Source organism: Balaenoptera borealis (genome assembly GCF_965194805.1).
Source record: "Balaenoptera borealis genome assembly, chromosome: 16".
In the NCBI taxonomy this organism is placed as follows: Eukaryota; Metazoa; Chordata; class Mammalia; order Artiodactyla; family Balaenopteridae; genus Balaenoptera; species Balaenoptera borealis.
Genome location: NC_138872.1, coordinates 87,111,096 through 87,134,622, shown reverse-complemented (window position 1 = coordinate 87,134,622; position 23,527 = coordinate 87,111,096). Strand labels below are relative to the sequence as shown.

At 52.1% G+C, this 23,527-nt stretch overlaps 1 protein-coding gene across 2 annotated transcripts in view; it reads left to right on the top strand.

The window, feature by feature from the left end:
• Window positions 1-11,027: 11,027 nt before the first annotated feature.
• AMZ1 (archaelysin family metallopeptidase 1) overlaps window positions 11,028-23,527 on the top strand; it is a 42,866-nt gene continuing 30,366 nt past the window's right edge. The window contains exon 1 of one of the 2 annotated variants that reach the window (XM_082362855.1): window positions 11,028-11,326. The gene's annotated coding sequence lies outside the window, so the exon portion shown is untranslated. Of the gene's footprint in view, window positions 11,327-20,074; window positions 20,116-23,527 lie in introns of those variants that run through there. The other variant, XM_082362854.1, reaches the window with a different exon arrangement.

Sequence of the window (23,527 nt, the reverse complement as noted above, 5' to 3'; positions counted from 1 at the left end):
AAGTTTATTTATTTTTGGCTGCGTTGGGTCTTCATTGCTGTGCGCGGGCTTTCTCTAGTTGTGAGTGGGGATTACTCTTCGTTGTGGTGCGTGGGCTTCTCATTGTGGTGGCTTGTTGCGGAGCATGGGTTCTAGGTGCATGGGCTTCAGTAGTTGTGGCATGCAGGCACAGTGGTTGTGGCTTGCAGGCTCTAAAGTGCAGGCTCAGTAGTTGTGGTGCACGGGCTTAGCTGCTCCACAGCATATGGGATCTTCCTGGACCAGGGATCGAACCCGTGTCCCCTGCATTGGCAGGTGGATTCTTAACCACTGTGCCACCAGGGAAGTCCCGAACCTTCATTTTTAACAAGCGTAACAGGAGAGCCTGGTAATAAAAGTATGTGTTTTGGTTTGTCTAAAAATGTCTTCACTGTCATACTTGAATATATTGAGCATAAATTCTAAGTTAGTGGCTGTTTCCTTCCAACACACTGAAATACACTGAGTGCATTCCACCATCCCCTGGCTTCCATTGTTGCAGCCAAGAGGTCACTGTCAGTCTAACTGCTATTCTTGGAGGGAGCCTATCTTTTCAGTGGATGTTTTAAGTTGTTTCCCATTGTCTTTGGTTTTTCTGTAATTTTACTACCATGGATAGGTGAGAATTTTTAAATTTATTCTTCTTGGGATTCATTGGGTTTCTTGAATCTGGATTGGTGTTTTTCATCAGTTCTGGCAAATTCTCAGCCACTGTGCTTTCAAAGTGCTTTTTCTCTGATCCAAATTCTCTTTCTCTAGCACCACCCCCCCTTTCTCTTTCTCTCCTCCTAGAACTGAGATCTATACATCTGAGATCTCATTGTTTTCTCCACATCTTTTAATCTCTCCACTATTTTCCATCTTTTGATTTTCGTATGTTATATTCTGTTTGTGCTTTCAAACATTTGTTAACATTTTAGCTTCCTGTTCTGTGCTGATATTTTCAAGCTTACCTCTGACTTCTTTTTTTTTCTTTTTTTAAAATATTTTATTTATTTATTTATTTAGGCTGCGCTGGGTCTTAGTTGCGTCACATGGGATCTTTAGTTGCGGCATGCAGACACTTAGTTGCGGCATGCATGTGGGATCTAGTTCCCCGACCAGGGATCGAACCCAGGCCCCCTGCATTGGGAGCACAGAGTCTTACCCACTGGACCACCAGGGAAGTCCCACCTTTGACTTCTTTAAACCTAATAAGCTCAGTTGTTTTATAACCCATGTCTATATTAGTTATAGTAACACTAGCTGCTTACCAAACAAACCTTAAAATTTCATGGCTTAAACTAATGCAGGTTTATTCACTGACCACAGAGTAGTGCACTGTAGGTGTTTCTCCATTGGGCAGCTTTCCTGCAGGTGGTGAAATGGGGACCCAGGTCCCTTCATTCTGGTGCCTTCTCATCATCAACCCATGGTTCCTAAGATTCCCCTGGAGTTTGGGTCCAGGCCAGGCATCCAGAAATGAGAGAAGAGCACGGAGGTTCAGATGGAGGTTTTTATGGGTGAGGCCCAGAAGTTGCACAGTTGTTACCACCTACATTCTTTGGCCCAGACGTCAGTCATTTGGCCATGGCTGACCATGAAGGACTCAGGAATGCAGCAGGACCAAGTGCATGGGACCAACCAGCCGGGGTTTGCCACCGTGCGCCCAATTCCAGGACACAAAGCCCATACGTGTCTGCTCGTGGCTTCTTGTTTTCACGTGTTCTTGGTCATCTTTAAATGTGTGGTGATCACTGGCTTCAAAAACTTATATGTGGGGATTCTTGGAAGCCTAGGGTGAAGGGGCCCCCATCATTCCAAATTCACTGCTTGGAGTTCTCTGCCCAGCCAGCTTACACATCCCTGGGTCTCAAATCAGTGAAAGGGCAGATCTGTAGCTCTGACTTCTCAGGAACTTTGTTGCATTTTGATTTTGCTTCTCTTAGCACCAAGTCAGTCTTATCTATGGTTCCCTGAGATTTGGAGCAGGAGGGAGGGGGCAAGTTTAATTCTGAGTCATTACTACCCTGAGAGCATAACCCTTCAGATTTTCAGTTTATTATTTTTGCTTTTTGAAGTATAGTTGGTATACAATATTATATTAGTTTCAGATGTACCACATAGTGATTCAATATTTTTATATATTATACTCTATTTAAAGTTATTATAAAATATTGGCTATATTCCTTGTGCTGTATAATATATCCTTGTAGATTATTTTATATAGTAGTTTATACGTCTTAATCCCCTACCCCTATTTTGCCCCTCCCTCCTTCCCTCTCCCCACTGGTAACCACTAGTTTATTCTCTATATCTGTGAGTCTTTTTGTTTTGTTATATTCATTTGTTATATTTTTCAGATTCCACATATAAGTGATAACATATAATATTTGTCTTTGTCTGACTTATTTAACATGCCTGACTATGAAGGACTCAGGAATGCAGTGGGACCAAGTGCATCGGACCAACCAGCTGGGGTTTGCCACCGTGCGCCCAATTCCAGGACACAAAGCCCACATGTGTCTGCTCGTGGCTTCCAGGTCTACCCATGTTGCTGCAAATGGACAAATATTTTTGTTTATGGCTGAGTAATATTCCATTGTGTGTGTGTGTGTGTGTGTGTGTGTAATCTTCTTATCCATTCATCTATTGATGGACACTTGGGTTGCTATCACATCTTAGTTATCGTAAATAGTGCTGCTATGAACATTGGGGTGCATGTATCTTTTCAAATTAGTGTTTTCATTTTTTCTAGATATATACTCAGGAGTGGAATTGCCGGATCATAGGGTAGTTTTATTTTTAGTCTTTTAAGAAACCTTCGTAATGTTCTCCATAGTGGCTGCACCAATTTACATTCCCACCAACAGTGCACAAGGTTTCCCTTTTCTCCACATCCTTGCCAACATTTATCATTTGTAGATTTTTTGATGGTAGCCATTTTGACAGGTGTGAGGTGGTATTTTATTGTGGTTGTGATTTGCATTTCTTTGATGATTAGCAATGTTGAGCATCTTTTCATGTGCCTGTTGGCCATCTGTATATCTTCTTTGGAAAAAAAAGTCTCTTCAGGACTTCCACCCATTTTTTAATTGGGTTATTTGTTTTTTTGGATGTTGAGTTGCATGAGTTGCTTATACATTTTGGATATTAACCCCTTATCGGTTATATCATTTGCAAATATTTTCTCCCGTTCAGTAGGTTGTCTTTTCGCTTTGTCAGTGGTTTCCTTTGCTGTGCAAAAGCTTGTAAGTTTATTAAGTCCCATTTGGTTATTTTTGCTTTTGTTTCCTTTTCCTTAGGAGATAGATCAAAAAAAAAAAAAAACTGCTATGATTTATGTCAAAGAGTGTTCTGCCTATGTTTTCTTCAAGGAGTTTTATGGGCTGTGGTCTTTTATTTACGTTTTTAATCCATCTTCAGTTTATGTATATGATGTGAGAAAATGTAATAGTTTAATTCTTTTACATGTAGCTGTCCAGCATTCCCAGCACTGCTTATTGAAGAGACTGTCTTTTTCCATTGTATATTTATGCCTCCTTTGTTGTAGATTAATTGACTATAAATGCATGGCTTCTCTATTCTGTTGTAGATTAATCGACCATTTCTGACTCTATTCTGTTTCATTGATATACGTGTCTGTTTTTGTGCCAGTACCATACTGTTTTGATTACTGTAGCTTTGTAGTATAGTCTGAAGTCAGGGAGTGTGATACCTCCAGCTTTGTTCTTTTTTCTCAAGATTATGTTGGCTATTCAGGGTCTTTTGTGCTTCCATATTAATTTTAGGATTATTTGGTCTATTTCTGTTAGAAATGTAATGTGTATTTTGATAGGAATTGCATTAAATCTATAGACTGCTTTGGGTAATATGGACATTTTAACAATAAGAATTATTCAGATCCATGAACATGGGATATCTTTCCATTTCTTTATATCCTCTTCAGGTTCCTGCATTAGTGTTTCATAGTTTTCAGAGTATAGGTCTTTCGCCTCCTTGGTTAAGTTTATTTCTAGGTATTTTATTCTTTTTGGTGTGATTTTAAACGGGATTGTTTTCTTGCTTTCTCTTTCTGAGAGTTCATTATTAGTGTATAGAAAAGCAGCAGATTTCTGTATATTAATCTTGTATCCTGCAACTTTACTGAATTAATTTATTCTAACAGTTTTTTGATGGAGACTTTAGGGTTCTCTCTATATAGTATTATGCCATTTGCAAATAGGGACAGTTTTATTCTTCCCTTCCAGTTTGGATGCGTCTTATTACTTTTTCTTGTCTGATTGGTTCAGGTAGGACTTCTAATACTATATGAAATAGAAATGGCAAGAATGGGCATCCTTGTCTTGTTCCTGATTTTAGAGGAAAAGCTTTCAGCTTTTCTCTGTTGAGTATGATGTTAACTGTGGTTTTGTTATAAATGCCCTTTATTATGTTGAGATATGTTCTCTCTATACCAACTTTTATGAGAGTTTGATTAATGGATGTTGAATTTTGTTAAGTGCTTTTTCTGCATCTATTGAAATGATTATGTGAATTTTATCCTTCCTTTTGTTAATGTGGTGTATCACATTGGTTGATTTGCAGGTATTGAACCATCCTTGAACCCCTGGACTAAATCCTACTTGATCATGGTGTATGATCCTTTTCATATATATATATTGTTGAATTTGGTTTGCTCATATTATGTTGAGGATTTTTGCATCTATACTCATCAGAGATGTTCTTTCTTCCTCCTTCTTTCCCTCCCTCCCTCCCTCTCTCCCTCTCTCCCTCCCTTCCTCCCTTCCTTCTTTCTTTTCTTGGTAGTGTCTTTGGTTTTGGTATCAGGGTAATGGTGGCCTCATAGAATGAATTTGAGAGTGTTTCCTCCTCTTCAATCTTTTGGAACAGTTTGAAAAGGCTGGTTATTAGCTTTTCTTTATATGTTTGGTTGGATTCCCTTCTGAAGCTGTCCAGTCCTGGACTTTTGTTTGCTGAGAGTTTTTTTTGTTGTTGTTGTTTTTAATTACAAATTCAGTTTCATTACTAGTGATTGGTCTGTTCATATTGTCTATTTCTTCCTGATTTAGTCTTGGAAGACTGTATGTTTCTAGAAATTTATCCATTTTTTTCTAGGTTGTCTAAGTTGTTGGCATATAACTGTTCTGAGTATTCTCTTATGAATTTTTGTATCTCTGTGATATCGGTTGTTATTTCCCCTCTTTCATTTCTTATTTTGTTATTTGGGTCTTCTCTTTTTCTTCATGAACCTGGCTAAAGGCTTATCAATTTTGTTTATCTTTTTAAAAAACCAGTTCTTGGTTTCATTGATCTTTTCTATTTTTATAAAAAATCTCTATTGTATTTATTTTCTCTCTGATCCTTATCATTTCCCTCCTTCTGCTGACTTTGGGCTTTGTGCTTCCTTTTTAATTTCTTTAGATGGTAGGTTAGCTTGTTTATTTGAGATTTTTCTTATTTCTTGATATAGGCCTGTATCACTGTAAACTTCCCTCTTAAAACTGCTTACATTTGTGTTTTTATTTTTATTTGTCTCAAGATATTTTCTGATTTTCCCTGTGATTTCTTCATTGACCCATAGGTTTTTTAGTAGCGTATTGTTTAGTCTCCACGTGTTTGTGTTTTTCCCATTTTTCTTCCTGTAACTGATTTCTGTTTTCTTACCATTGTGATTGGGAAAAAATGCTTGATATAATTTCTATCCTCTTAAATTTGTTGAGACTTGTTTTGTGGCCTAGCATGTGATCTAGCCTGGAGAACATTCTTTGTGCACTTGAAAAGAATGTGTATTCTTCTGTTTTTGGATTGAATGTCCTGTAGATATCTATTAAGTCCAACTGATGTGTCATTGAAGACCACTATTTCCTTATTGATTGTTTTGTATGGATGATCTGTCCATTAAAGTCAGTGGGTATTAAAGTCCACTACTATTATTATATTATTGTGAATTTCTCTTTTTATGTCTGTTAATAGTTGCGTTATATACTTAGGTTCATATAAGTTAACAAATGTTATATCCTATTCTTGTAGTGATCCCTTTAACATTATATAATGCCTTTCTTTGTCTTTTGTTATAGACTTTGTTTTAAAGTCTATTTTGTCTGATACGAGTATTGCTACCCTAATTTTCTTGTCATTTCCATTTGTGTGAAATATCTTTTTCCATCCCCTCACTTTCAGTCTGTGTGTAATTTTAACTCTGAAATGAGTCTCTCATGAGCAGCATATAGAAGGGTCTTTTTTTAATCCAGTCAGCCACCCTAAGTCTTTTGATTGGAGCATTTAGTCCATTGACATTTAAAGTGATTATTGGTAGGTATGTACTTGTTGCTATTTTGTTACTTGTTTTCTGGTTGTTTTTGTAGTTGTTCTCCGTTCTTTTCTTCTTAGTATCTTCCCTTGTGGTTTGATGATTTTCTTTGGTGGTATGTTTGTGTTCCTTTCTTTGTAGTTTTTGTGTATACATTCTAGGTTTTGATTTGTGGTTACCATGGTGTTCATATATGCTGACCTAAAACGATATCTACTTGTTTTAAAATGATAGTCATTTAAGTTCAAACACATTCTAAAAGATCTATTTTTCACTCTTCTCCCGCACGTTTTGTGTTTTTGATGTCATATTTTACATCTTCATGTTTATTCCATAACTGTTTACTGTAGTTATAGTTGATTTTATAATTTTTTTGTCTTTTAATCTTCATACTATCTTTTTTATAAACCTACTTGTTTGTTTATTTATTTATTTATGGCTGCGTTGGGTCCTTGCTGCTGCGCACAGGCTCTCTCTAGTTGTGGTGAGCAGGGGCCACTCCTCGTTGCGGTGCGTGGGCCTCTCATTGCAGTGGCTTCTCTTGTTGAGGAGCACAGGCCCTGGGCGTGCGGGCCTCAGCAGCCGTGGCACATGGGCTCAGTAGTTGTGGCTCGCGGGTTCTAGAGCACAGGCTCAGCAGTTGTGGCACACAGGCTTAGTTGCTATGCGGCATGTGGAATCTTCCTGGACCAGGGATCGAACCTGTGTCCCCTGCATTGGCAGGCGGACTCCCAACCAGGAAAGTCCCCTCTTCATACTATCTTATTTAATTAGTTGATCCACAGCCTTTTCTATGTATTTGCCTTTACTAGTAGAATTTTTTCTTCCTATAGATTCTTACTTCTTCTTGTAGCCTTTTCTTTTCCACTTAGAGAAGACCCTTTAACATTTTGGGGGGTTTGGTTTAGTATTGATGAACTCTTTTAGTTTTTGCTTTTCTGAGTTGTTCTTTATCGCTCTTTCAATTCTGAATGATAATCTTGCTGGGTAGAGTATCCTAGGTTGTAGGTTTTTCCCTTTCAGCACTTTAAATATATCATGCTACTCCCTTCTGGCTTTTCAAAGTTTCTACAGAAAAATCAGCTGATAGCCTTATAGGGATTCCCTTGTGTGTGACTTTTTTTTTCTCTTGCTGCCTTTAGAATTCTTTCTTTAACTTTTACCATTTTAATTATGATATGTCTTGGTGTGGGTTTCTTTGGGTTCATCTTGTTTGGGACTCTCTGTGATTCCTGTACTTGGGTATCTGTTTCCTTTTTCAGGTTCAGGAAGATTTCAGCCATAACTTCATCAAATACATTTTCAACTCTTTTCTATCTTCTTCTGGGACTCCTTTAATGCAAATGTCAGTATGCTTGATGTCCCAAATGTCCCTTAAACTGTTCTCTTTTTTTTAATGTGCTTTTCTTTTTGCTGTTCTGATTGGGTGATTTCCATTATTCCATCTTCCACATCACTTGTGCATTCTTCTGTATCACGTAGTCTGCTGTTAATTCCTTCTGTGTGTGTTTTTCATTTTCTTTATAGTATTCTTCAGTTCTGACTGTTTTCTTTTTATATTTTCTGGTTTCTTGTTAAAATTTTAACTGCATTCATTTATTTTTTTCCCCAGATCTGTTAACATTCTTATCACTAATGCTTTGAACTCTTTATCTGGTAAATTATTTGTCTCTGTTTCATTAGTTGTTATTTTAGTTTTTTTCTTGTTCTTTCATTTCAAACAAATTCCTCTGTCTTCTCATTTTGCTTAGTTTTCTATGTCTGTGAAATTAGGTGAAGCAGTTACCTATCTCAGTCTTTAAGGCAAGTCCTTGTGTGGGAGTGTCCCTATACAGTCTGCATGTACCCAGTGGCTTTGGTGGGAGAGGTGGAGCTGAAGTGAGCAAGTCATGTCTTCCCCCAGGGTGTGCTGGCAGCTGTCACCTTGGTAGGAGGTGGGGCTGGAGCCAGAGCCAGGTGTGAGCTGGAGCTTCTCCTCTTCTCAGTGGCCATCACTGCCCTATTGGGGTGGTGCTGACTCCCAAGGCTGGAGCAGCAGCCCTGAGGGTTGGGCCCAAGCTGATTCTGTTCTAAGTGTGCACTCCCCCCACTTCCAGGACTGGCACCTTCACGGGGGGAGCAGTGCTGGAGCAAGAGGTGCCAGAGTGGGTGCTTGGCCTGGGCCAGGGTATGTGCTGGGGCAGCACTGGCACACCAGTCAGAGTTCCAGACTGCTCTTGATCTGCTGCCCCTGTCCTCGCCCCATTTGGATGCTGTGCAGGGTCCCAGCTGGCTCCGTCCCCCACAGCTGCACACTGTCCTCAGCTGCCACAGGCTTCACCCTCGTGTGGAGCTGGGCCGTGGAGCAAGAGCAGGTGCTCAGCTGGGGCTGGGGCGGGAGCTGGGTGATCCCGGGCAACCAGCCAGAGCCCCGGGCGGTCTTAATCTGCTTCCTCTGCCTTATTTCAGGAGTAAGCAAGCCGGTGCCCACGCTTCACGAGTGGAGTCTAGGTTTCTTACAGCCCTCCTGTTAGTCCCACTGGTTTTCAAACCAGCCACGGTGACTCATTCTCTTGGTGTGGATCCTCAAGGCTGGGATGCCCCAATATGTGGTTTGAACCACTCACTCCCCAGGGAGGAACTCCAAGCGCATGTAATCCCCCTCCTCTTCTGTGTCCCCTCCCAGGGGCACGAGCCCCGACGTGATCGCTTTTCTTCCCTTCCTTCCTGAGTCCGTACAGATCTTTCTCATGGCCTTGGTTGCACAGGAGTCTTTCTGCCAGTCTCCAGTTTGCTTTCAGTGGGAATTGCTCCTCACGTAGATGTATTTTTGATGTGTTCATGGTGGGATGTGAGCTCCACGTCCTCCTACTGTGCCGCCTTGCTCTCCTCCTCCAGGTTTTCAGTTTAAGGTCTGCTGGGTGTTCTGTAATACTCCCCACTTGGACAGGACTGGCCCTGACTTCTGTCCCTTTACCCCATGAGGTCACAGAATGAGCTTTGGTTGGTGTGCCCGACCCGGGTGCAGCAGCTGTATGCCAGCACTGTTGCCATGCAGACATCTTTTCCCAGTGGAAGCAGGCTAGATTATCTGGGCAACCGTCTCACTGCAAACAATGAGAAATGCTGGGTAAAGTACTTAAAACCATCAGTTTAGGAACACTGAAGTGCTGACAAGAGAGTGGGGGAAATTGGATGACTCAGATACAGGCCCCTGTAAGAGGGGCCCTGGCTCTCAGCTCAGGGAGGGAGGGGGCCCTGCCCATCAGATGCCCCACTGGGCAGTAACACTGATCCACAGTCCTCAGTGAATAGGGACTGAAAAATCACTCCAATAATGACCTAACAGGTGCAGTTACCCAGGAAGTAAAGTGTTTCCAAACAGGTGTCCAAGAGGAGAAAAAACAGCTCTGACCCAGCCAGGTTCTGTGGCCATGCCCACCTGCTTCTACCTATCACAGGCCTTGGGCAGGTCACCCAGCCTCTCCCACCTGTAAGGGGGGGGGACTCATAAAGCTGCCCTCTCGGTGCTGCAGACTCCTAGAAGGCAGAGGTGGTCATCTCCCTCCCTAGGTTCCAGCACAAGGCTGGCACACAGTAGATCTGTGTACAGCTCACGTGCTCCAGCCCAGTCCTCAGCATGTTGGGGGAGCTTTTGGGCACTCAGCATGTGCTGATTGCATGAGGTTGGGTGGCTGCTGGCCAGGGCCCTTGGGAGAGGGTGTATCTGTTAGCTGTTGCTGTGTAACAAACAATCTCAGGTCAGTAACTTAAAACAACATTTTATTATTTCTGAAGGGTCTGGGGGCCAACCTGGCAGGACTGTTGCTCTGGGCTCGCTCTCTTGCATCTGTGGTGGGTTGGCTTGGGGCTAGCTGGTCTAGAGTGGGCTCAGCTAGGATGACCCGTATGTTCTCTCACCTTTCAGCAGACTAGCCCAGGCTTGTTCTCATGCTACCGCAGGTGCCCATGAGAGAGCAGGCAGAAGCACGTCATCCTTGAGGCCTAAGCTCAGAACTGGCATAGCATCAACTCTGTCACCTTTTATCAACCGAAGCAAGTTACAGGGCAGGCTCAGATTCAAGGGTGGGGAAGAGGCTCCCCTATTTCACAGGAGTTGCAGCAAAGGGAATGATGGTTCAGGGAGGGGTGCAGAATCAGGGTTGCTTTTGCAGTTGATCTACAGAGGGGGAGCCCAGCATCCTCGCCCCACGTGGGCAGAAGGTGGGCGGCTAGGCCTTGGTGCTCAGGGAGCCACTGACCCGTCTGGGATGGGCTTTCAGCTGGGCAGTGGGACAACGGTCCAGTCTCAGGGCACGACCGTGAGCTCTTGTGAGCCAGGCCTACGCCTCAGGCAGCTTTGTAGCCAGCATACAAGGTTTGTTGAATGGCTGAGCGACTTGCGTCCTGGAGCAGGTAGCCCAGAAGTCCCGGAGCCTCTTCTCAGGTGCAAGCCTAGTTCAGGGCGGGGCGGCGGTGGTGTCTCCACTTATGGGAACACCCGCCCTTGCCTGCCTGGGAGCCTGAGGACGCAGAGACCTCGAGTCTCGTCCCCTCCGCGGAGGCCGTCTTCCCTGCACTCCACTGCTCCTGTCAGAGCCGAGATGTGTCGCCATGGAAACTGCTTGGCAAACACGCCGGCAGGCAGAGGCGGCAAACAGCAGCTCCGGCGCCCGTTGGAGTGAGGGTGGTGGGGACGGCATGAGCAAGGCTCATGCGTGTGACCGTGTGGGGGGGGTGAGTGCCCGGGGTGGCGTGTGCGGAGGGGCACGTGTGCAGTGTGCTGGGAGTGCGTGGGAGCACGCACGCACGCGTGTGCACGTGTGTGCCTGGGGGCAGGTGAGCCCGTGTGGGTGCGCTCGGAGCGCCGGGCAGGCAGGGGTGCTGGGTGCGCGCGGGGACGTGCGTGCCGTGACGCGTGGCAGCACACCCACCTGGGCCGAGCGCTCACTGTGGGCTGGGCGTTGCACTAGGTGCTAACGGGGACACCCGCAACCCCCAGCGTGCAGCTGCGGGCCGAAGACAGACACTGGCCAGGTAATCGTGTCGATGGAAACGCGTGACCGGAGGGCTTCTGGGAAGAAGCAGCCGTGGGGCCTGAAACCTAAGTGTGGAGAGGGAGTCCCCCCTGTGAAGGGGAGGGGGACGGGTGCTTCAGGTGGGGGCCTGGCTGGCTGGCAGAGACCTGGAGGTGAGACCGGGCAGGAGAGGAGAGGGGCTGGAGCAGATGGGGAGGGCAGCCGGGGGGGGGGAGCAGCCAGAGCCCCGTGGCACCCCCATGAGGTTGGGGCTTACCCTAATTTGGGAATCCCAGCTGGGGTTGCAGGGTGGCGGGGTGCCTTCTAGGCAGAAGAACCGCAGAGGGAGAAAGGGTGGTGATGGGGTCAGACGAGCCGGGGCAGCTAACAGCTGGTGAGGGTGGGGTGTGGTGGGCGGGTGGCCAGGGCCCTCACGGGCTCCGTGGGAAGGTTGGGCTTCACCCTAAGAGCAAGGGGAGTCCTTGAAAGGCTTCTGGGGCCACGTGGCTTCACCTGGCTCTGGATGTGTGGCTTGGAAGGGGCCACGGGAGGCCTGAGCTGTCATCCAGGTGAGGCCAGGTGGCCTGGCCTGGGGCTGGGGGCAGTCGAGAGAGATTCCAGCGGTTGACCAGATGCAGCCTGGCCTCTTCAGGCCGACTCTGCCTCCACCTGGGACCCTCCCCCCATCGTCTTCCCTGACCACCCTCCACCCCCTCCTGTGCCTGCTTGCAGAAGCTTCTGGACCATGGCTTCTGAGGACTCAAACCGGCCACAAAGCTGGGACCCCCTCAGGCAGGACTTGGTGTGGCCAGGGCCCTGTCTCCTCACAGGCCTGCCCAGGACAGCCCACCACCTAGGGGTCTGCTCCCACTGGATGCTGGGCCTCTCCGGGTCTCCCTGGTGGGGCAAGCAGGGGCAGGTCATCTCTGGGAGTGAGGACATCCCAAATCCCAGTGGTGTGGCCTCAGGTGGGTCCCCTGGCCTGATCACCACAGCCTGAGCCTTCGAGACCCCTGTGTCCACCACACACGAGCTGGGCCACTTGTGCCGGGCAGGGTGCCTTGGGGTCAGAAACCTTCCAGAACGCTGATGGCATTCCTCCCCACGATGCCCTCGTCCTGGCTGATCCCGTCAGCCCTTACGACCACCCAGGTGGGGGCGGGATGGCCACGTCCTGCGGTCGAGGGATGGGGGCTGGAGAGGAGGCAGCCAGTCTGTCCGGAGTCACCGCTGTCACGGCTGAGCAGGATGCAGGCTCAGTCCTGGAAACGCCCGCGTCTGCCCTGCTCTGGGCACCCGAGGATGGAGCTGTTGTCGTCGTTGTTGGGGACCACGTGCAGGGACTGTGGCTGCCCGCAGCCCAAATGGGCGGCGTGCAGGTGCGAGGGGAACGTCTTCAGGTGCCCAGAGCGCAGGCTGACCTGCCGGGATGGGTGTCGCCAGGCGTGGGGCACTTCCCGAGGAGAGCGCGTGTGCTCCGGGAGATATCTCGGAGCCCCCGGCCCGCTTCTCTGTTTCCGTTCCAGAAGCGGCACGTGGGGATCCTCTCTGGTCCGCTGACCGCGCAGACCACGGTGGGGAAGAGAACGAGGCAGAGGGAGGGAGCAAGATGCCCAGGAGGTGGAGACAGACGCAGATGCAGAGCGGGGGTCTGTCCCCCGGATGCCGAGGACCCCCACTCCCACGCCAGCATTTGCTGAGCCTGTGGGGCCCGGGCGTGGGGACGACCCGTGCTGCCGCCAGGAGGGGCAGGGCCCTCGGGGTGTGTGTGTGTGGGTGTGTGTCAGGGGTACCCGAGCTGAGCCCACCCCCTCAGCCCAGCCAGCCTGGACGATCTCCGGAGGGGACAAGGGTTCCCAGACACAGGCACCCAGAGCGAATGCTAATCCGGAGCTCAGAGGACGGGCGCAGGGGGCTGGGCCAGGCTGGGGCCCCGCCTCACTCCGACCCCGCGCACGCAGGAGGGCCCTTCTCGCGCTGGGGTGCGGGCCAAGCCCACTCATCCGGCCTTGAACGCCAGGGGCTTCTGTCCCCCCAGGCCTGAGGGGAGCCCCAGCCGGCCCTGAGCTCTGCGGGTGAGGTCCCAGGGCGCCCAGTGTGGGCTGGCACTCAGGAAACGGTCACTTATTTATTTATTTATTACAGAGAAAATATTTTTATTTGTATTTATTTAACATCTTTATTGGAGTATAACTGCATTACAATGTTGTGTTAGTTTCTGCTGTGTGACAAGAAACTGTCACTTTAGATTGGCTGCTGGGCAGTTCTCCAGGAGGCCGTGACCTGGGGGAGGCCTCGACTCGCATCCCTGCCCATCCAAGCAGACCCCAAGCCCCCCAGGTCCGAGGTCCTCCCCACAGCCCCCCACCTGGACCCTGGGTCAGCCCCCATCACCTCCCACCTGAACATCACCTGCCTGACCCCCCCCAACACCCCCCCCCCCCGCCCCACTGCTCCCAGGTGCCCTAGTGAAAGGCGGGGAAACCCCTGCTTGGGCCATCTGGGCCCCCTTGGCCTTGTTCCGGTTCCCTGACTCGCCCCCTCCCCGGCTCCCACCTCCCCCAGGTAGCCCTGCCGCATGGAGGCCTGCACTCCTGACTCCTGACCACCGACGACTCCGCTCCCCACAGGCCCTGCCCACCCTGACGTCCAGGCCTCTGCTCATGCTGTCCCTTCTGGCCGGCAGGACCCGTATCTCTGCCCGGAGACCGCAGCTCAGCTTATCTTGCCCATCTCACATGGCACGAGCTCCTCAGCCCCTCCTCCCTCCTCTCTCCCCACACGATGTCTGTTCTCCCGTCTGCTGCCCGTGGACAGAATGGACGCGCCCTGTCCCCCGAGCACAGCACCTGGCACACGGCGGGTGTCTAAGTGTTGGCGGGATGAGTGGCTGCCGTGTTTTGAGGACCTACCGAGTGCTGAGAACATTCTGGATGTTTTCCTGACCCTTATAACAACCATATGAAGCATTTTCTTATTTTCCAACTTGCATTAGATTCCTGAGGCTGCTGTAACAAATGACTGTAGACGGAGCGGCAGGGGAGGGGAGGAGCTTAAAACAACAGAAATTAATTTTCTTAAATAAATTTCTAGAGGCTGGAAGTCCAAAGTCAAGGTGTTGGCAGGGCCACCCTCCTTCCAGAGGTTCCAGGGAGGATCCTTCCTGCCTCTTCCAGCTTCGGGTGGCTCTGGGGTCTCTTGGCTTGTGGCCGCATCCTCTACCTCTGCCTCTGGTGTCACCTGGCCTTCCTCCCTCTGTGTCTCTCCTCTTCTGTCTCTTAGGATGCCCCCCCCACTGGATTTATTTATTTATTTTTATATTTAAACTTTTATCTTTTTTTTTTTTTCTTTTTTATTTATTTATTTATTTTTAGCTGTGTTGGGTCTTCGTTTCGTGCCAGGGCTTTCTCTACTTGCGGCAAGCGGGGGCCACTCTTCATCGCGGCGGTGGCTTCTCTTGTTGCAGAGCACGGGCTCCAGGCACCCAGGCTTCAGTAGTTGCAGCATGCGGGCCCAGTAGTTGTGGCTCACGGGCTCTAGAGCACAGGCTCAGTAGTTGTGGCACACGGGCTTAGTTGCTCCGCGGCATGTGGGATCTTCCCGGACCAGGGCTCGAACCCGTGTCCCCTGCATTGGCAGGCGGATTCTTAACCACTGAGCCAGAGGGGAAGCCCTAAACTTCTATCTTTTAAAAAACATTTTATTGAATTATAGTTGATTTACAATGTTGTGTTAATTTCTGCTGTATAGCCTAGTCAGTTATACATATATACATTCTTTTTCATATTCTTTTCCGTTATGGTTTATTACAGGATATTGAATGTAGTTCCCTGTGCTGTACAGTAGGACCTTGTTTATCCATCCTATATATACTAGTTTGCATCTGCTGACCCCAAACTCCCAATCCTTCCCTCCCCCACCCCCCTCCCCCATGGCAACCACAAGTCTGTTCTCTGTATTTGTGAGTCTGTTTTTGTTTTGTAGATATGTTCATTTGTGTCGTATTTTAGATACCACATATAAGTGATATCACATGGTATTTGTCTTTCTCTTTCTGACTTGCTTCGCTTAGTACGATAATCTCTAGGTCCATGCATGTTGCTGCAAATGGCATTATTTCGTTTTTTTTAATGGCTGAATAATATTCCATTGTGTATGTATATACACATATCTTCTTTATCCATTCATCTGTCGATGGACATTTAGGTTGTTTCCACATCTTGACTATTGTGAATAGTGCTGCTATGAACATAGGGGTGCATGTATCTTTTCGAATTACAGTTTTGTCTGAACATATGCCCGGGAGTGGGACTGCAGGATCATATGGCAGCTCTATTTTTAGTTTTTTGAGGAACCTCCACGCTATTCTCCATAATGGTTATACCAATTTACATTCCCACCAACAGTGTAGGAGGTTTCCCTTTTCTCCACACCCTATCCAGCATTTATTATTTGTAGGCTTTCTGATGATGGCCGTCCTGACTGGTGTGAGGTGGTACCTCAGTGTTGTCTGCCATTGGATTTAGGGCCCACCAGAGGCCAGGATGATCTCATCTTGAGGTTCTTACCTTAATTACATCTGCAAAGACCTTTATTCCAAATAAGATCCCATTCTGAGGGCCTGGGTGGGTACACCTTTTGGGGGCCTCTATTCAACCTACTGTGGGGAAACTGAGGTGCAATGGGATGAGGCGCCTTCTCATCTGGCTGAAGGGACAGGAGACCCCATATCACTGCCCATTTCTAGATTTGGCTGTAGCGAGGTGGCTTCACAAGAGAGGTCTGGGGTCTGAGACGCACGTGTCCTGTGTGCAGGGGATGGACTGACTGGGAACTGGCTGCCTGAAGCCTCAGCTGGCCCTGGGCTGGGCGTCCGCAGGCTGCCTCTCCTTTCTGGGGGCCCTGGCGCTAGGCATCCCCCAGCTGAGGGCGAGGATCCTTCTGGACGAACAGGGGGCTCGTCTGGGTTTCCAACTTCATGTGCTAACTGGGCAGCTGAAAGGAGGAGATGTCACCCCAGGCTTGATAGGTAATTACTCTTCCAGTTCCTGTCTCTTCCTGGCCACACCAGGGACGGGGCAGGTGGGGAGGTGGGTATCCCACACCTTCTGTGTAATAACCAGTTTCGGGACAGAACACCAAGCATTTCTCAGGGTCCGAGTTCTCCGTCCCCCACAGTAATAAATCGGAAAATCCTGGTAGCTACACGTGTCAAAAGTGTAGGCTTGTGACCCGCATTCTGCAGGAATTTATCCTAAGAGGGGAAAATCAGAAACCTGTGCAACAAAGATTTATGGAAAGAAGATTATCACAGTGAGATATATATATATATATATATACACACACACACATATGCTATTTACATAATATATATATATATTATTTTACATAATATATATACTATTTTTTATAATATATATCATGTAAAATAGTGAGAAACTGGGAAAAACCAAAATGTCACAAACCAGGTGAATCCTCCATGAAACAAAACAGTGCAGACAACACAATGAAGATGCCAGTTCCTGGCTATTGACAGGGAAGGGTGTCATGCGACAAAGCCTCCGGCAGAACAGAATACTGTATTTAAATGTTGAGAGGAAAATTATTTGAAGGATGTCTGACAAAAAGGCAGAGAGGTTACCTACCTCCTGATGGCTGGATTATGGGGTCTTTTTTTTTTTTTAAGTTTTTTATAATTTTCCAAATCTTCTGCAATGGACATCTATTGTTGTAGCATCATTTCTTAAGGCTTAAACAGAATTCCCTTGCAGTGCCAGGGATGATGGTGACACATCCCCCAGCCATCCGTGGGGGCATTTCTCCTGAATGAGGCTGGGCAGGCAGGGGTGGGCGGCCCTGCCGGAAAGGCCTGGGAGCTGGCAGCCCAGAGCTGGGGTAGCATTCGGCTCAAAGGAAGCCCTCATCATAAAGGGTTCCAAAGAGGCAAAGGGCAGCTGGAGGAAAAGTCTCCCCGTTGGGGCTGGGGCGATAATGCCAGCCTTCACGGCCGGGCTCCTGCCTGTGCTGGGGGTCGTCTCCCGCCTTGGGGTGCCACGTGGCACTGGGCAGGGGGGCACCGTCCTCATCCCGCTGGCTGTGGGGACTGGACAGGAGGCCGCTGACCAGCCACCGTGACCGGGAGATGGGACAAATGGCGGCCCTCACTCAAGGTGCATGTCCCGAGAACTGAGCCCTCCCTCCCTCTGCCCTGTCCCCCAAGACAGGACCCTAGTGGGACAGAGACCTCAGGAAGCCGGGCAGGCAGTTCCTCGCCTCCCAGAAGCGCAGGGGAAGCTTCTCCAGGAGGCGGGAGCTTCTTCCTGGCCACCCAGGGGACCCTGGCGTGACATGGGGTGCCTGTCCCCCACCTCACCTGTTCACTGCGCCTCCTTGGTCCTAACCTGGAGCCCAGTGGAGAGTCGGGACCCAGAATAGCAGCTGTTGAATTAACGGCCGTCTGCCTGGGTCTCACGGGTGGGAGGAAACCAGGGGTGAAATGTGTGGCTCAGCTTGTGTGGGTGATGGGACCCTCACTCTGCTCTGTCCACCTGCCTGTGACGGCCGGCCCCCCTGCACGTCTCGGGACACCAGTGCGCGGTCAGGAAGGCCTGATGACCCTGGGGCTGGGGAGGGAGCACCGGGCTGTCTAGCCTCCCTTGCTTAGGGAAGCTCGACGGCGAGCAGACCGGGGGCGGGGGCGGGGGGTGGGTGGGCGGTGCCGGGGTCCAGGCCTTCTCTGCTGGGGGGCCAGGCCAGAGCCCGGGAAGGGACAAGGCGACTCATGGCTGGAGCACTGCCCACTTCCCTCTGGGATGCCTTCTGGGGCTCTCTCGGGGCTCCCCAGACCAACGCTTCCAGGGCAGGTGGCCTGAGGGCGGCTGAGTGTTAGGCAGATGGGGACCAACATGGTCCCCCCCACCTCCCCCCCCCCACCCCCGGTTCCGCAGAGACCGCAGGGATCACTGACACCTTGTGAGCAAACAGCCCAAAGACGGGAAGTGACTTTTCTTGGTCCGGCAGCTTGAGTAGCCAATCCAGAGCCCAGATGTTTGACCGCTGACCCTGTGGCCCTGGGTGCTTCTTACACCCCCCTGGGCTGCTGGGAAGTCCTTGCAAAATCCTCCCAGACAGGACTGTCCTCAGGCAAGGTTTTCTGGGGGCGGTGAACAGCAGAAACCCCCTAAAAGGCATTCAGGGTCACAGAGACTCGGGCAACTTCCAGCTCTCAGGAAGCCCCCCCAACCTCGCCTTCTAGACCTTCCCCCTCTGCACTGGGGTCCTGGGCTCTGTGCCAATGAAAGGGGAGCCACATAGGGGGTGCAGGAAAGGCCATGGGGCCTGTGGCCTGAGGCGCATGCTCTCTCAGGAGTGAGGACACAGGACACGGCCCTGTGCCACCGTGGGTCCCCCCGCTGAGCTGTGGAGAGGAGGAAGGAGGGAGCCCTTAGCAGCTGCCACTGCCCTCGCTCGGCGGCCTGAGGAGAATGACGAAAAGCGCAGAGGCCGCCGCGCCGCCTAGGGCCCAGGCACCCCTTTCCGTGTCTCAGCAGCTCAGGGCGGCTGCTCGAAAGGAGCGCAGCGAGTCTCAGAGGCCCAAGCGTCTCCTCCACCTCCGTCAGCACCGGCCCCGCCGCGCGGGAAGGTCCCCTCGGCCGTGCCGGCCTCCCGGGGGCTGCACATCGAAATCCTGGTCTCGAGGCGGAGACACGGCCGGCGGGCCACAGGCTGATGGCCTTGCAGCGTGGTGGCGGGACGTGGCAGGAGCACAGGACCCTTCTCGGGGGACAAGGGGACCCAGAGACAGCGTGTGGTAGGAGCTCCCTGGATGAGGGCTGCCTGCCTTTCATCTCTGGGGATGAAGACCGCCTGGACCCTCTCTGAGGACCCACGGTGTTCGTGCTGCAAACGTGCGCTGGACACAGAGCCCGTGCTGCCCCCCTGGCCGGGTGCTGGGTCCCCGCCCTCACGGGAGCTGGGGCTCCTCAGCCCCGGCCCTGCCCTCTGGACGGGCCTGTCACTTCCCCTGCCTACTCAGAGTTCCATCTGTGAAATGGGGACAAAAAGGATAGTTACCTCACAGGCTTGAGATAGTACGTGTAAAGCATTTAGTATAGTATTGTGCCTGGTATATAAAAACTTGTAAAAAAATCATTACTACATCTTAATAGGGAGACCGCCAAATGAAGGGGAAGTTCCCGCGGAATGAGTGATGGCAGGGCTAGGCTGTGTGTCACATGCTGGAGCTGTGCCCGCACAGTGCTGAGGTAACCCCGATGCCAGCCCCTTTCCTGGGCAGCTCTGGTTTACCTGTATGACCTGAGGGCCTCAGCTGGGCAGCACTGGTTTACCTCTCTCACCTGGGCAGCACAGGCTTACCTCTCTCACCTGGGCAGCACAGGCTTACCTCTCTCACCTGGGCAGCACTGGCTTACCTCTCTCACCTGCTTGGCTTTAGGGTCTCAGGCCCCGCCTCTCCCCCAGGTGTTTCTGGGAGGGTCAGGGGCGTGGCAAGCGCGCTTTACAAGGAGTCAGCAGAGGTCAGAGCCCACGTCTGAGGACCGGGGACTCCTGCCAGCACTCTGCCCGCTGGTGGCCCGCGCGTGGTGATGCACCCATAGCAGCAGGAGGGGGTGTGGCGCCCACGGCCAGGCGGCCCGTTACACTTTCCACCGGGTCCCGCCTCGGTCCCGGCCCCTCGGCGCTGACGTCACGCGGAGACCTCCCCGATTTCCGTGGCCCACGCCACGTGCCCACGCTGCCCCCGGCCTGGCACCGCCTCTGCCGGCTCCCGAGGGCGCAGACTGCGAGGTAGGGGCGCGGCGGGGAGGAACCGGGGTGCGCGGCCCGCAGGACGGAGGGTGCGGGGAGGACCCGGGCGCGCGGCGAGGAGGACCGGGGCTGCGAGGTAGGGGTGCGGCGGGGAGGCCGAGGGGCGCGGGGACCCAGGCGGGGACCGAGAGGAGACCGGCGGGCTGGGTGGGACGGCGCCGCTACCCCGAACCGAGCGGGGCGCAGGGCCCGGGTCGGGACGCCTTGGCCGCGCCGCAGCGCCGAGTCCAGCCGCGCAAGCCCCGAGGACGCCCTGGCGGCGGCGGGCGCGCTCGGGCGCGGGGTCCGCGCGGACACGGAGGGCGCGCTGGGGCGGGAGGTGGGGTGTCGGGGACCGGTGCGCCGCGGAGGGTTTGGTGCAGTGTCGCGCTCTGTGCTCCGCGCCGGAGTCGAGACTTCCCGGCCTGGGCCCGCAGAGGGGAGCCGGGCGAGGGAAGGGGCTCGGGGACCCCTCCCGGCCTCCTGCTCCCCACGGGAGGGCGACCTGCGGGCTGTTTCGCATCCCGGCGATGGGAGCAAACAGGCTGTGGGAGAGCCCAGGGCCGGGCACGGGAAGAGGGCACTTCCTGGCCGGCCCAGGTGGGCATGGAACGCCCTCAGAGAGCCTGGGGGCGCGGGGGAGGGGGCCACATGACCACCTAGGTATTGGTGGAGAAGCAGGCCCGGTGCTGTCTTCCTGTTTCCCAGGAAAACAGGCAGCACCTCCAGCTCAGAAAAGCAGGGTGTGGGGTTCCACAGCGATGCCAAACTTGAGAATGCTGCCAGGGTCAGAGGGGAAGGCTGGGTCCTCCCCTGCCTGTCGTGGGAAAGGAAACTGTCGGGGTGGCAGCCAGGGCAGGGAGGTGAGGGCCCTGCAACAGGAAGCAGGGGTCTGACGCGGAGACCCTCTCCCCGTGATCGCAGCCCTCGGTTCCCCTCTGAGCAGATGTAAACCTCTGAGAAGTGTGAAACCACAAACCCTTTACCTCCCTTCTGCGTGGGGCTGCTCAGAAGGCAGACAGTAGTGAATAGCTCGAGGCAGCTGCTGCGATGTTTTGCAAAGCGTATTCAGAATAACAAGAATCAGAGCGTTCTTTCTTGCCAAAGTCCGAGGCATCTGTCCAGTCGGATTGGGAAGCAGGTGCCCGGCTGAGGGGTCTGGGGCGGCCTGCCCTTCCTGCAGCAGGCCCTCCCCTGGGAGTGGAAGCGGCCTGTACCAGCACACGCCCTTCCCTGGCCTCTGGGCAGGACAGTGGACAGGTGAGGGGGACGTGGGCGCCTCAGGGAGAGGGGAGGCGGGCTGAAAACTTTGGCCGCGGTCCCAGTGTTAACAGGGGCAGGGCAGAGACATCCCACCGTGTACTGATGGTGAGACCTTCTCTGCTTCTGGAAGCCCACTGGCACGTTAAGAGTTCTGGCTCCAGCGTGAGGCATGGCTCTGAGATTGGACCTGGCCTCGGTTTCCCCATCTGAGACATGGGCACTGTTAATAGCACCTGCAGCGGCACAAGGTTGTGCGGCTCGAATGAGAGGCTGCCTGCAGGACTCAGGCGCGAGGCCGGCGGCCTGTGCTCCGCAGCTGCTGCCCCACCTTATGGGCAGAGCGGGGCGTTCATCGTTGCCAAGATTAGCGGGCTGGCGGGTCGCGGAGAGGGCCGGGAAGCCCCTGCTCCGGCTGCGGCTCCCTCGCTCGGCACCCCGTGGCCTGGGGCTCAGCCTCGGTCCCTGCCCATGTCCAGCTTCTGCTTCCGCACGAGGGGTGGTCTTGTGCAGAAATGACCTGGCAGGACCGAAGGGTCAGGCTTTCCCTGAGTGACCCAGGAAGAGAGTGTGGCCGCCCAGGGGGCCTTGAGAGGAAATGCCATCTGGGCAGACAGATGGCCGGACCCCAGAGAGAGCGGGACCCGTGCGGATGGACAGGACACACCTGTCATACACCCTGGGGCCCAACCTGGAGCCTCCCGTTGACCTGCCAGCCTGCGCTGGTCCGGGGCTAAGGTGGCCATTTCTTCCGAGCTCTTTGGGCTTCTGTGTGGCTGTTAGGCCAGAGGCTCTGCGCCGGGGCAGGTGCTCTGGGCGTCTCTGCCTCACACCAGGCCCGTCTTTCCCACGTGGACGCTCCAAGCACACGCGTGCTCAACACGGCACCGCGGGCCTGCGATCAGTTGTCCCGGGGGGAGAAGTCAGAGTGAAACTGTGGTTCTCCAAGTGTGTTCTCGGGACCCTCCGGTCATAACAGTGCTCACAACAGTACGGAGCCGTGGCGTCAGGTGGCGCTGCTGGTGGAGGTGGCGCTTTGTGTCCTTGTGTTGCACACGGCTCTCATTTTTAAGTTCAGACGTGGCGTATGATCAATGTCACCGCATGAACCAAAGCTCTTGGGATCCCACACGGCTCATAACGGTGCAGACGGGCCCTAAGGTGGAGATGCTCGTGGCCTCCTTGGAAACACCGCTTGTGCCTCGGGTCCCTCTGGCGCACAGGACCAGAGGGACCTGGTCGGTTCTGGGCCATCTGAGGTTTACAGTTTGGGCCCAAGTCACTCCTGGGATGGACGTGCCAGGGACCTTGAACTTTTGGTAAAAAGCAGGCGTTTTTCGTTTCCCGAGGCTTTGCCTGGCTTTGAGGTGTTTGCTGGCAGTGAAGGCCCTGAGCGGGGTCGGTGGGTGGTAAGGGACAGTGGGTGCTGGCAGGAAAGACTCTTCAGGGGTGGAAGAAGGTCCTGCACATGAGGCCCAGAGTGACACTAGACAATATTTATTTTTATTGCCTTTTATCGTCTGCCTTACGTCTCTGTCAGGAGTCAGGAGTACTGTGTCTGAATCCTGGTGAGCTGTGCAACCCTGGGCAAGTGGCCTCCCCTCTCTGGGCCTCCGTGGCCTTGCCTAGAAGACATGAATACTAAGAGCTGCGTTTCAGGAAGTTGTGGGTTCAGAGGAGGTGCTGGGTCAAGAAGTGACTTGCGGTTTACAGATGGTGGACCTGTGAGGAGGGATGTCCTAGGATGTCAGTGTCTGTCCCACTTTCACCTCCTTGGCAAAGCTGTGACACAGACCCTCCTGGGCGTCTGGAAGGCCCCCGTGGCCCCAGAGGAGCAATTTATAGGCCACTCCCAATTACAGAAAGAATTCTGAGCTGGCTGTGACAGCAGGGAATGCTGTAGCGGTGACTGTCAGCGAGAAGCCTCCAGCTCGCTGTGGGAGGGTGCTGGTGAGCGGAGGGTCAGGGAGAGCCCGGAGCACGTACCGGGGTCCCGTGGGCTGCATTTTGAAACAAAAATAGGTTGGTGAGATGCGCGTGGTGTCAGCGCTCAAGGCCGCTCCCGGGGCTCAGGGCGGACCTTGGACTGCGGCTGGCACCTCCTTTCTGCCGGGTCCAGCCTCGCTCTGGGCAAGGGAGGCCGGTGCAACCG